Below are 13955 nucleotides of genomic sequence, written 5' to 3'. Positions count from 1 at the left end.
TGCAAAGGCAAATGCTAGATTCATGTCCCAGCAATAAGAGGTCTGGTCGGTCCAGAATATGGTATCAGTTTTATATTATCATAAAAATTAAAGCGTACAGTTAAGAAAAGAACAGCTCAGTGAGAACAATAATCAAGAGTCCATCACAGAATAAGATTTTAGAATCAGTATCATATTGGGAAAAAAACACACACCCTCAAAAATGCATGGGTTTAACTCTAAATTCCACCACAAAGGAGCTGAGCGACTTTGAACAAAGTATTTACGTTCTTTGAGAACTGTTCTTTTTGTCTGTTACTAAAAGTGGTATTGTTGATCTCATGACTTAAAATTTTTTTAATGTTCATTTATTTTTGAGAGAGAGAGAAAGACACACACACACATACACACACAGAGTGTGAGCACTGGAGGAACAGAGAGAGAGAGAGAGAGAGAGAGAGAGAGAGACAGAATTTGAAGCAGGCACCAGGCTCTGAGCTGTCGGCCCGATGTGGGGCTAGAACCCATGAACTGGGAGTTCACGTCCTGAGCCTAAGTCGGACGCTTAACAACTGAGCCACCCAGATGTCCTGATCTCATGACTTTTTTGTGAATTATATTAAATAGCATAACCAGTAATTATGTTAAATAGCTAGTCATTTCTAGGTTCAGCTGTATTTTCTAATGTGTAAATTATCACTGAATTATAGTCTCCTTCCTAAAATTATGTATATATTTAAATAAAAGATTATTGATTGAGAGAATTTTAAATGGGGCACAACGGTCCATCTACTATCATGGGGGTTTTTGGTGGTCCATTCTTATTCTGTTTTATATTACATAAATAATAGAACACTGAGTTGTAACCTCAAAATCAGAAATTAGAATTTGTCAAATAAATTCTGGGTCTCATATTATAAGCAAGCTTACCTCTTCTTATTTGGGGACGTTAATGATATTCTTAAGTGTCAAATGCATAGTCTTTATTTTTTTCTAATTTAATTTACACACTATATGCTTTTAATATAGAAGATATGGACATTTTTTTTAAATAGAATGTTGGAATCGACATGAATAAAACCACGTGAAGTGCTTTATGGAACCCCAAAAAAGTTTTTCCCTCTTTTTCTACACCGTATGAAAAGCTATTGAAAACAGAATAGGGCATTTTGCAGAGAAAAGCATCTGGTTTCCAGAACACTACTTACTTCTGTTATTTGTTCTGTGGAATAATGTTTTTTCGGTAGATCAGTCTTCAAAATGGATGTTGAACGCCGGAGAGAAAAGAGTCCAAGCGACGTTAGCTTCTCATTTGCTGGTTACACAGAAGGCGGCAATGTTGAATGAGTTCGTATCTAAGCTGCCTTGTGGTCCGGTGCAATTCTTGGAAGTGTCATGTTGGATTGTTTGCTTAACAATACTGATTTGTAAGAAATCATGAAAGTATCCGCTTGATAAGTTCATCAGGGGGAAAACATTACGTTCCATCGGCTGTGCCTTGAAATAAAGCAAGTACTTATGGCAATAGATATATTTAAAGTGTTAAGAAATAAAAAGGTCCTATTATTTAGGATCTGTGTAAAAAGGAGTGGAGTCCTCCAAAGAGTCTTCAGGAGTTTCTCCTACTTTCCTTCGGGCAATGACACCGTAATAATTTGGTTACGGCGATGTTATTATGCCACGACAGCAGTGGAACTTCTCTCCGGAGGTGATGTGGACATCACCCAGCTTTAAGACACAACTTACCTTCTGTCTACAGTTGTATTTTGTCGGTACCGGATTCGAAATAAAATGAAGTGTCAGTTGGTGTAGTTAGTCTTGGATTGTTTCAATAATCACGCTTACTGGGAAAATCCATTCGGCTTCTCCGGGCCTTTTTCCCCTTTGCCCATGTGAAATGAAATGATCTCTAAGGTCCCAGTGGGTCGGATTACCTTATTCAATTCCTCTTGAGGTTATTCTAAAGAATGAATGTTCAGGCCAGGCCTTCCCAGAGGCATACACCAAGATAGAAATAGACTCACAAGGCCTTTTCTGGGGAGTGTATACGCCCGTGAGTTGAAATGGAGAAGGACGACACTGGGGGCTCTTAGGCTACGATGCTGGTCTGACCTGTGTACAGGAGAGAGAGCTTATAGATTGGAGTGCAGTTCTAGAAATGACTTGCCAAGGCCAGTGGACAGTCCTTGTCAAAGCTCCCTGTCGGAGGTGTCCTGTCTCCTAGAAGTGTCTGCCTCAGTATCCCTGACGTGCTCAGTGGTTAGCTGGGAGCCTTGCCCTGCGAACAGTGATGGATTTTAAAGCACAGTAACTGTGCCCTTAAGTATCTTCTACACAGCAGAAGATGCCAGAGGCGCGTTTTCATTGTTGCCGCAATTGCTTTGAGGGCCACGCAGTTAAAAAAAAAAATTACAACCTAAGTGTACTAATAAACGTATAAGGAAATTGAATAAATGCAACATAGATATTGCTCTATATTCATTGTGAATGAGTCTTTAGTGACTTACAGGCGATATCAAACACTATCGTACTTCTCGTTACACCAATGATCATTTAGGTGAAATGGTGCATACGCCGGTGCTAATTGCAAACGTATAAAATTTTAAACCTTTTTGATTCACACTCGGTAAACAGTGAGCAGCTAGACAAGAACATTTTATGATATGCGTTCTCAGGTTATCGATTCCTGGTTAGAGGTTTGTATATTTTATTTTAAAATATGGTGTCGTCGATATACAAAGGTTTCACCGCAATTATGCTCTTTGGTTCGATGGGTCGATTGCTAACAAATCCTTGGACGCCCTTCATTAAAACTGTCGCCATAGCTTACTTTAGTAAATATGGGGCGTTATACGGCCCAAACCGACTTGAATGATTTGGGCAAAAATGAGCTTAACTACGAAGATGAGTTATTTTTATTAAGCAATATCATAACTAGAACTTAATGCAATGCCTTTTCTATTAATTTGGACAAGATTTCTAAATGCCAGTTCATTGGCTTGTAACTACTGCTCCGACATCTTTGAAGACATTTTGTATCACTTTGCTCATTAAGCAGCTGCCAAAACTGTGGTCTGACCTAGGTCAGACACTAATTGGGACTGCTGTCTGTGTTTGGATAGATCTGCCTTTGGAAGAGCCACAGCTATAATAAAATATAGGGGTTTTTTTGTTTTGTTTTTTACCATATTTTTCAAGAAAAATTATTGTTCTTTGGAATAATCTAACAATGGTATATACCCACCAAATAAGTTTTGTAACGTACAATTGTATCTTTTGTTTTAGTGGACTTAAATGTCTAGGTAGGTTGTAGTGTCATTAAGGGCTTTGTCTTATATGTCACTGTATAGTGGGCCTATATGCACATAGTTGCCCCTTAAACGATATGGGTTTGGACTATATGGGTCCACTATATGCATTTTTTTAAAATAATTACAGTACAGAACTGTAAATGTATTTCCCCTTCCTTACAATTTTCTCAGTAATGTTTTCTCGTCTCTATCTTACTTTAAGAATATAGTATATAATATATAGGAGATACAAAATATGTATTAATCGATTATGTTATCAGTAGTTATTACAAAATGTGTAATCAATCGATTATGTTTCTGGTCAACAGTAAGCTATTGGTAGTCAAGTCTTTGGGGAGTCAGAAGCTAGCTGAAGTTTTTTTTTTTTTTTTTTATGTTTCTTTTGAGAGAGAGAGAGAAGAAGAGGGAGGGGCAGAGAAAGAGGGAGACAGAGGATCCAAAGCAGGCTATGCCCTGTCAGCAGAGAGAGCGATGTGGGGCTTGAACTCACAAACCGTGAGATCAAGACTTGAGCTGAGGTCAGACCTTTAACTGACTGAGCCACCCAGGAGCCCCTCCGTGTGGATTTTTTTGATTGCTTGAGAGGTTGGCTCCCCCTAATCCTCACGTTGTTCAAAGGTTGACTAGAACATGGATGATGTAGCTTTTTTTTCTTCTCCTTTCTTTTCTTTTCTCTCTTTTTTTCTTTTTGACAGAATTGCCTCCCCTGACTACCACACAAAAGAAAAGTTCACAGATTTTAAAAACATACGTTAAAAGATGATTTCAAATTATTCTTTCCATGGTATCTAATGGTGCTTTTGTTAACATTTAGTAATTAGGACAACTTAGTGTTTTCAAGGCATTTTTATAAATGCTGTAACCAAAATTTTCCGAAGTTTCCCATAATCAGTCTGCTTTTCCCCCCACTTTTCTCATATCCTTCGACCCGCTCCAACTGACCACCATCTCTCCAAAAAACTGCTCCCACTAAGTTGAAAATCTGCCTACCTACATGTAAAGCCAATGGTCAGTGTATTAGCCGGAGTTCTCCAGAGACAAAGAACACTTATTTATTATGAAGATTTATTATGAGGAATTGCCTCCCGTGATTATGGAGGCTGAGAAGTCCCGCCACTGGCCATCTACAAGCGGGGCACCCAGGAGAGCTGGTGGTATAGTCTAGTCTGAGTCTGAGAAGCAGGTCACTGATGGTGTACATCTAAGCTCAAGGTCAGGAGACCAATGTCCGGCTCAGGCAGACATGCGGGAGGAGAATGAGGCAATCTCCTTCTTCCTCTGCCTTTTTGTTTTATTCACGCCCTGGATGATTTGGATGAGGCCCTTCCACACTAGAGAAGCCAGTCTACTTTACTGAGTACGCTGATTCGAATGTTAATGTTTCCTGGAGATGCCCTTGCAGACACATCCAGAAATAACGTTTTACCAGCTATGTGGAAAACCTTCGTTCCAGTCGAGGTGACATAAAAAATCACCACCACGGTTACTTTTCAGTCTTCTAGATTAGTAGTAGAGTAGTATGTGCTCATGGTAACCATACCCTCTGTCTCTTTTTATTAAAAAAAAAATGAAACTTAGAGAAATGTTGAAAAAAATGGAACTATGAACAGCTGTGTACATTTCACTCATATTTATCAATTGTTCACTTTTGACACAGTTGCTTGATTTGCCGAATTTAGTTTTAATTAATTGATATTGTTGTTGTTCTTGCCACTGAATGATGTGCAACATTATCAGGCTTTACTCAAAGCACAATGTTGGGTCTCCTTGACGACTGTTTTGGGGCACTTGCTAGTGTGGGCCCCAGGGAGCCCACCAGGCACATGGGTGGCTGCATTCACGACATATAGGCAACGTACACTTTGTGACTCCAGCCAAGATCAATCCACCGGACTTCAAATCCATTGCTTATCCCACAAAGCCCTACACGTCCAAGATGGCATCTGCGCTCCACCCCACGGCGCGGTCCATCCTGGTCTCCCTTCCCTCTATTGTCTCACGTTCGTTCATCCTGTCATATCAACGTTCTGTCTCCTCAAATCCAGTCTACTCTTAAATCTTGCTGATTTTACTTCCTAAAACTTTTTCTTCTTCCCATCTCTCAACTTTCCTAGGAAGCAGATTTGCCTCAAGGGTGAAATGATGCTTCATGCCAGAGATGAAGCCCCATGAGCCTGACATCACCACGCCGACCACAGCCTGAGAGCCAGCCCGGGGGGGGGGGGGGCGGGGGTTGGGGGCAGGCTGCTGCCCCCCGACTGCTGAACTGGCTGCATGGGGAGGTAGTGTCTGAGTAGTGCGTGAATGCCAGGAAACCGGAAGATGGTAACTTTTGTTGCCTTCTTTCCCTTCTTTCCTTGGTCAGGTTTTCCCCTGTGTGGATTTAACCCCCTGGAATTTTCAAATGCACGATGGGTCACCCTTTGAAGTGAATTGGGAAGCCAGGTCTCATGGACAGCGTTTAGTTCACATTGGGATGGAGCAGACAGTCAGGGCATGTTGGCCACTAAATGTCGTCCAGTCAGGGGACGGCTGGCGCCCCGGAGCAGGTGACCGGCAGCTATTTTCCTTACTGCTGTTCCAAATGTCCTTTTCAAAATGCAGGTCTGATCAGGATAAAAACTCCGCTGTAATACCCATTGTTCTTTGACTGAAAATTCAGATATCAGTGGAGCTTGTACTGGCGACAGGTGTTATGTCCCAATCAGGGTTTGCTTAGGCTCCATCAGTCAGCCTTCCTCCTGCCAGAGGATTGTTTCCTAGTCCTTGAGTTCCTAATTCCCTATTGTCTCTTTTCCCCAAACAGTTCGCTTCCTACTTGTCTGGTTACCTCCTGTCCCTCTTCCTACCCATTATCACCTTCTCAGGGAAACTTCCCTCCACACTTTCTTGCCCCGAGTCCAAATTATCTCCTTATATGATCTCATGACATAGCATAACTATCTAGGATACTATTTTCAGAGGTTGAATTTTATATTTATTTGGCACATTCTCTCGTTTTCTCCACTGACATATGTTTCATAACTAAGAAGCCAAATGCATCTAGTCAGCTGTTGAATTCAAAATGGTTTCACTGCTGCCCAGCATCGTGCTGGTGTTTTTGAAGGATAACTAACATTCTCAGTTTTGAGATTGAACACTGGGCTGAGACATTTGACATTTCTTGGGGGGAAAAAATCCCAAGAGCAAATAGCTTCCTCGTAACCATTTAACCAAATCACCAAATAAAAAAGCAAAAATAGATCTTGTATGATTTTGCTGTATTTTTCATATGCCATGAAAGGCAATAATATCGGTGTCTATGCGGGCCAACAATTAGGCCACTGCAATAATTCCAGTAATCACTGCTATTGGTCTAGAGCAGGGTAAGCGATAGAGTTTGACTTCTCCTTCAGAGTGAATGTATCCAGCTAAGGATTTTAATTGAAGCTGGTAGGTGGTCAAAACACATAAACAAAGTAAGAGTGTTCTTTTCCTTTGACTTCAGACAGAAACTATCAGACCGCAGAGGTGATTTTTAATGAAACTCTTGTGAAGAATTGGTTGCTGCCATTGATTTTCCCTAGCAAAATACCAATATATGAGTTGGTATAATTTGAAACAATTGTGCTGTATTGTATTCCCCATAAGAGCTTTTTCTCTGTCTAAATAGAAATTGAGTTTCAACAAGAAAATAATCTTTGAACAAATCATATTTGGAAATATATTCAAAAGAATAAAATTGATAATATTTTGGACTTAATATAGTTCATCTTGCTTTTGAGTACTATTTTATATGCTTTTCCATATTTATAGCTATATTTTCTTCCCCCAAATTGGCATTTAACTCGCTTGAAATAACAATATATTGAAAAATAAACCTTTTTTTTTTTAAAGTGTGTTTCCTTCAGACGACTCTAAACATTGGGAAAAATTCATGACTATCCTCTGAAACAAACACAATAAAAAACAAAATGTGTTAACTGCATTTCATATGGTTAAAGATTATGTGCTTGGAATTCACATGTAGTCATTGCTTGACTCAGAATCAGTTTTCACTCATTCGGAGAGGCATTTCTTGATATCTTTCATATACTTTCTCACTATTAAAACTTAGACCACCGATGTCCAAACATTTAAAAATAGTCAATTCTACAGGAAATATTTTGTATGATCCATTGTTTATCAAACTTCAAAAATATACGTTTTTTTTTAATTTGTAATTTTGCAGAAAAACCTTATTTTGTGGAGGAGAACATTACCACAATGAACAGTGCAGCAGTCTTGGATCAGTGTGATTATCTCTAATATATTTTACTCTTTAAAATCAGGGTGACGTGGGGTATCCTTTCTCATTTCATCTATTATAAATTTTATTAAATCAGAAGTCCCACTTTTTGTTAAGCATATTGTATCTGGCAAGGAAAGGAAATTAGAATTACAATTTTTTTTTTTGAGGTATGGATGTGAAGCATTCCCACACAGATACAGGTGCCAGTGGAGAGAACACTTTGAGCACCTCCGTTAACATGGTTTTTCATGCTGTGGGACCACAGTGATCGTCACCATCAGTGGTAGGCATAGGAAAGCAGGTTAGGGCTGTCATTACGTATTATCAAAATACAATCTTGCATTTATCTAAAGATGTCGTAAAATAATGAAAACCTAAACTATGTTTACCCAGCCATCTTTTCTATGTTTTCCAAATATAAATCTTTTTATACCACGGACATTTATTAAGATATCATTTTAGTATACTTTTATTAGTTGAAATGTTTTTTCAGAATACATGTTCATTAATAGATGTTTTTCCCGACTTTTTCTTCCTGTCCCTACATGCACTGTTGCCTGTACCCTTGCTATTTTTGCTAGGTTTCCAGGGCGGCAAGGGCCTCAGAGCTTCCCCGCACTGTGACCTTTAACCTGCTGGGGGAACAGACTTCTGCCTTCGGAGTTGGAGGATCTGACCGAAGGGCCACTTTCAGCTGTGCGTCTGCATTTCATCACATTGGTAGAAACGTGAAGAACATGAATTTCTGTAGAGTCGGACGGGTCCAGATTCAAGTATCTGCTTACTTACGATGTGGGAGCTGGCCAAGTCCAAATGTCTAAGAAGATCAGGTTCCTCATATATGAATTTAAGATAGTGCTTCCCTCACTGGATGTTGCAATTATATGAAGATAAGAATATATACTTGGGATACTGTTTACCACGGCAAAATCACTGTACAAAGTTGACCTTGAAAACATGTCAGGAATGCCATATGCCTCCCGCACAGTTAAAATTCCATGTAAAACTTTTGTTTTTGAGAGAGAGAGAGAAAGAGAGAGAGAGCAAGCTGGGGAAGGGCAGAGGAAGGAGAGAAAGAATCCCAAGTAGGATCCATGCCTCGTGCAGAGCTTGACATGGGGCTCAATCTTACGACCATGAGATCATGACCTGAACCGATATCAGAAGTTGGACATTCAACCAGCTAAGCCACCCAGATGCTCCCATGTATAATTTTTAGCTCCTCTGAAAACTCAACTACTAGTAGCCTACTGTTAACCAGAAGCCTTACTGATAACATAAGCAGATGATTGATACATATTTGGTAAGTTATATGCATTATACGCTGTTTTCATACAATGAAGTCATCTAGAGAAAATCATATGGAAGAGAAAATACATTTACAGTACTGTACTCTATTTATCAGAAACACCCATGTATACTTGTATCTGTGCAGTTCAAATAAGTGTTGTTTGAAAGGTCAACTGTACTTCTAAACATGTTTATGTATTTCATAGTCTTTTCTACATATATACACATAGAAACTTTCTTACATATAAATATCTTCATATTCATATATTGAGTATATTAGTCTGTACTTGGAAATTATATAAATAAAACAAATGTAAATACATTTATGTGTGTTTACTCACATGTTTATTTATCTTTCTGGGAATTTGTCTATAAAGTAAACAGAAAGGTGGAAAAATGACCATTCTCCATCCCTTTATACCCACATTTTATAGCACTTGCCAGTGGTTTCCAAATAGTTGTGGTTATGTTGTATTTCATATTTAGAAGTAAAACAATACGTTTTCCAACCATGGTAATTACATTTCTTATTTATTTATTTATTTATTTATTATTTTTATTTTAGAGACAGAGAGACTGTGAGCAGGAGAGAAGGGAAGAGGGAGAGAGAGATAAATTTCTAATGTTTTATTTTATTTGTCTTGGGAGACAGAGATAGAGAGCAAGTGGGGAGGGGGCAGAGAGAAGAGAGACAGAGAATCCTAAGTAGGCTCCATGCTGTCAGCACAGAGCGCACTGTAGGGCTTGAACTCAAAACTGCACGATCATGACCTGAGCCAAAACCAAGGGTTGAGTGCTTAACCAACTGAGCCAGCCATGCACCCCGAGAGAATCTTCAGCAGGTTCCGCACTCAGCGCAGTGTCCAACGGGGGGCTCAGTCCCGGAACCCTGGGATCATGACCTGAGCCGAAATCAAGAGTCTGAGACTCAACCCACTGAGCCCCCCAGGTGCCCCTACGTTTCTCTTCTTAACTGAGCCGATAGGTTAAGCTGCCTCCTGCTTACCAAGTTTTAGAGTCAGGCCAATCCTTCCAAGGTCTTCAGGCATCCCACCATCAACGCCGGTTGATTTGGCCTCTGATATTAATACTTGAAGTGGAGCAGAGTGCTGAGACTTTTTCCTCTGAGCTTTCATATTTTGGATGATGGTCTTTCAACTTCCCAAGCCTTCCCAATATGCTGGTCGCACATAGATTTCCACTTCCATTTCCCGCTCCGACCTCATTTCTCACTAATACCTCTGCTGTCATTCTGTTCCGGCCGTGCTGGCCCCCCCCCCCCCCACATTTCTTGGGACCCTGGCACCCTCAGGCTGCAGGGCCTTCACTTCTGTTTCTCTATCAGCCCAGACTACTAACCACGCCCAACCCAGCCTTATCTCCAGGGCTTCCGGCATCTGCTTCAACGTTGAACTTCCCCTGTGTCTTCCCTTAGGTCCACATTTCATATTACAGTGTTCCTCACAAAACCTTATCCTCCTGTCCTCCCAAGCATCCCTCCCATATCCTCCCTTCCTCCCTGGACATACCACTGTCACATCTACCGCACAATGCATTCCATGTATTTACTCGTTTAGTATTATGCGTTTCCTTCCAAACATAACAATATAAGGGCAGAGATTTTTGTTTATTTTGTTAGCTGCTGCCTCCCCCAGACCTGAAGTAATGACTGATAGCTAGCAGATGACAAATAAATACCTGCTGGATACATACATTCCTTCAGCAGTACTAAAGCTAATGATTTTGGCATCTAGTTAACAAGAAATATCTAGTTAAAACAGAAGGACAGATGGTGAGTGTGACTGATGACACTGACCTGTGCGCCACGTAATGAGCTCTAAAGCTGTCGAGAGGGTGTGGAATCCAGCTCAGTGTGCCCTGAAGACAAAGTTACTCATTTATTTGCCTGAAGTTGCCTTTCAATTGGCATCAAAAGACGTGCAGTCAGCCCCTCACATGTGAGCACGAGACCGTCTGCTTTTTCTTTCTCTCTCCCATCCTTCCCTGATTTAAGAATCATCAGAAACTATTCAAATGTTGGAAACGTACCCCTGTTACAGAATGTGAGTAGCGCATGTCTTCGCAGCCATTCCCCGACCCCAGCCAGGAGTCTGGTGTCTACGTTTCTATTCCTAAAGCTGCTCTAATTTAGGTCTGTATCCTATCTTGCCCGGATGATTGCCATAGTTTGCCTACATCTTACCATCTACCAATAAGAAGGTACATTTAAAAATGGTATATGATCATAGTTTTTAAGTAGCTAATATTTTTATACAGTTATGTCTGTTTTCTAATAATTAAGCATGGTTATAGCAAACTCTATTTGGCCTTGTTATTTTCTTATTTTAACAGAGTTCTCCATGGCTTACTATACATAAAGTGACTCTACAACTGGCTATGTCCTCATTAAAAATTATACAAGAATAAATTACTCCTTTCTAAATATTGAACATAACAAATCTCATACAAATTTTTTAATTTTTTTTAACGTTTTATTTTTATTTTTGAGACAGGGAGAGACAGAGCATGAATGGGGGAGGGTCAGAGAGAGAGGGAGATACAGAATCTGAAACAGGCTCCAGGCTCTGAGCAGTAAGCACAGAGCCCGAAGCGGGGCTTGGACTCATGGACAGTGAGATCGTGACCTGAGCCGAAGTCGGACGCTTAACCGACTGAGCCACCCAGGTGCCCCTCATACAAATTTTTTAAATAAAGAGGAATCAAACCTACATTTACCAGAAATCAATATACATGGAGATATTATATATATATATATATATATATATATATAGTTTTTGGTTGGCGTATATTTAGTAACCATGACCCACAATGACAAAGGCAGAATGACATAAAGCAATAACAACCGCACTCGCGAGAGAGAGAGACCATGAATGGGGGAGGGTCTGAGAGAGAGAGAGAGTCTTAAGGAGGTTCCATGCTCAGCACAAAGCCTGATGTGTAACTCAATCGCATGACCCTGGGATCATGACCTGAGCCGAAATCAAGAGCTCGATGCTCAACCAAGGGAGCCACCCATGCATTCCCATTTCCCCTTCTGTTTAGTAGGCCCCATGCCCAGCATGGAGCACAATGCAGGGCTTGAATTCATGACCCTGAGATCAACAGCTGAGCTGAGATCAAGAGTTGGACGTTTAACCGACTGAGCCACCCAGGTGTCCCTGGGATGAAGTACTTCTATAGGCCAAAACACATCATGCATTTTGAAAGAGAAATTAAAACATTGGGGCAAGAGTGGTTATAACACGGTACCAGGTAAGGGGTTCATAGCTTTTAAAGTTGGGTGGATAGGTAGACAGATAGAAAGGTAGCTTCACGATCACCCACAAAAAAAATTGTGGACTTCAATAGAAAAGCTATAGAAATGACAGGAAAAAAGAGTGCAGATTCTGATAAGAATATGTAAAAATTGTTGAGCATTTTTAACAAATCAATAAATGCAATTTAAAAGATTTTCCTTATGATATCGGAAAGTAAATGAAGAAATTTATCAGAAAGGAAATAAATAAATTTCGAAAAGAATGTACAGGAACAGCTGATATTTGACATTTGCTGCTGCTAGGAGTGTAAACTAGGAGACAGATTCTGGATGCTTTTTCTCCTATACTTTACTTTGATATGTGTCTTTCATCATTTCTTTTCTGTAAACAATCTCAGACTTGTCCTGAGTTTTAGTTAAAAACTCCATTAAAACATTTTTAAATCAATGTTTACTGCTTGTCAATCTCAGTTCCATGAGCTTTACATTATTAACTAATTTAATCTCCAGAAATACCGAAGACCTAGATTTTATTATCATCATTTTATTAACCAGAAGCTCAGACACAGAGAAGGTATTTGCCCACACTCTACAGTTAATAGGCAGAATTGTGATCGAAATTTCACACGTCTGATCTTGTGATTGTTCTTCCACCGAGTGGATGACCTTGGAGTTTCAGCACTGGGAAACAGACGGAATCTGGATAATAGGACAGAGTCTTAGACATGCGTTTGATCATGGGAGTGCTGTATAAACATTAAATATTATGTAAATATTATTATATATTAATATATAAATAATATAATAATATAATATTAATATGTTAATTATATATTATATATAACATAGTATTATATATTATATATAATATTATTAAATATTATTAAATCATAAATATTATGTTTTACATAAGAATATTTAGTAAGTTTATATTTAAATACACATTTAAAAAATTCCATTACATTTCCTAAAATCATTTATATTTAACTGAATTTAAAATTATGTGTGCTTTATAAGACCAATTGTTTTTAGTATATTTTACTTTTTATCCACTTTGCACTACTTTCTTCTGTTTTTAAATTTAGTTAATGTTTATTTTTGAGAGAGAGAGAGACAGAAAGAGAAAGACAGTGCGAATGGGAGAGGGGCAGAGAGAGAGGGAGACACAGAATCCGAAGCAGGCTCCAGGCTCTGAGCTGTCAGCACAGAGCCCAAGGTGGGGCTCGAATTCATGAACCGCGAGATCACGACCTGAGCCGAAGTTGGACGCTTAAGCGACTGAGCCACCCAGGCGCCCCTGCACTACTTTCTAATGTCCAAACTCCACAATTTGGGGGAAAAGCTTTTTCAAAAAAGAAAGGCCAAAGTAATTGAATTTTCCTTGGGCTGTGCATTTATATCTTCCTTCTTTTTTAAAAATGTTTCTTGGATTAAAGAAAAATTAAAAAAATAAAAATGTGTCATGGGGCACCTGGGTGTCTCAGTCAGTTAAGCATCTAACTCTTGATTGATTTCAACTCAGGTCATGATCTCACGGTTCGTGAGTTGGAGCCCCGCCTTGGGCTCTGTGCGGACAGTGCAGAGCCTTCCTGAGATCCTTTCTCTCTCCCCCTTACTCTCTGGTCCTCCCCTGCTCCCTCTCTTTCGAAATAAATAAACTAAAAAAAAAAGTCATTTGAAAAATGTTTCATAAGTCACAGTTTTATTTTGGAACTATAACTGACAGCTCTTTCTTATACTAGTAAGAGTGGTAATGATTCTTACAAATAAAATTCTTCGAAAGTCTGAATTCTTCATTAATTTTGCCCATAAGGTTTCTTTACATCTT

Source organism: Panthera leo, chromosome D3 (genome assembly GCF_018350215.1).
Source record: "Panthera leo isolate Ple1 chromosome D3, P.leo_Ple1_pat1.1, whole genome shotgun sequence".
Lineage (NCBI taxonomy): Eukaryota > Metazoa > Chordata > Mammalia > Carnivora > Felidae > Panthera > Panthera leo.
The sequence above is the reverse complement of the archived record's forward strand: the minus strand, read 5'-3'. Positions refer to the sequence as shown.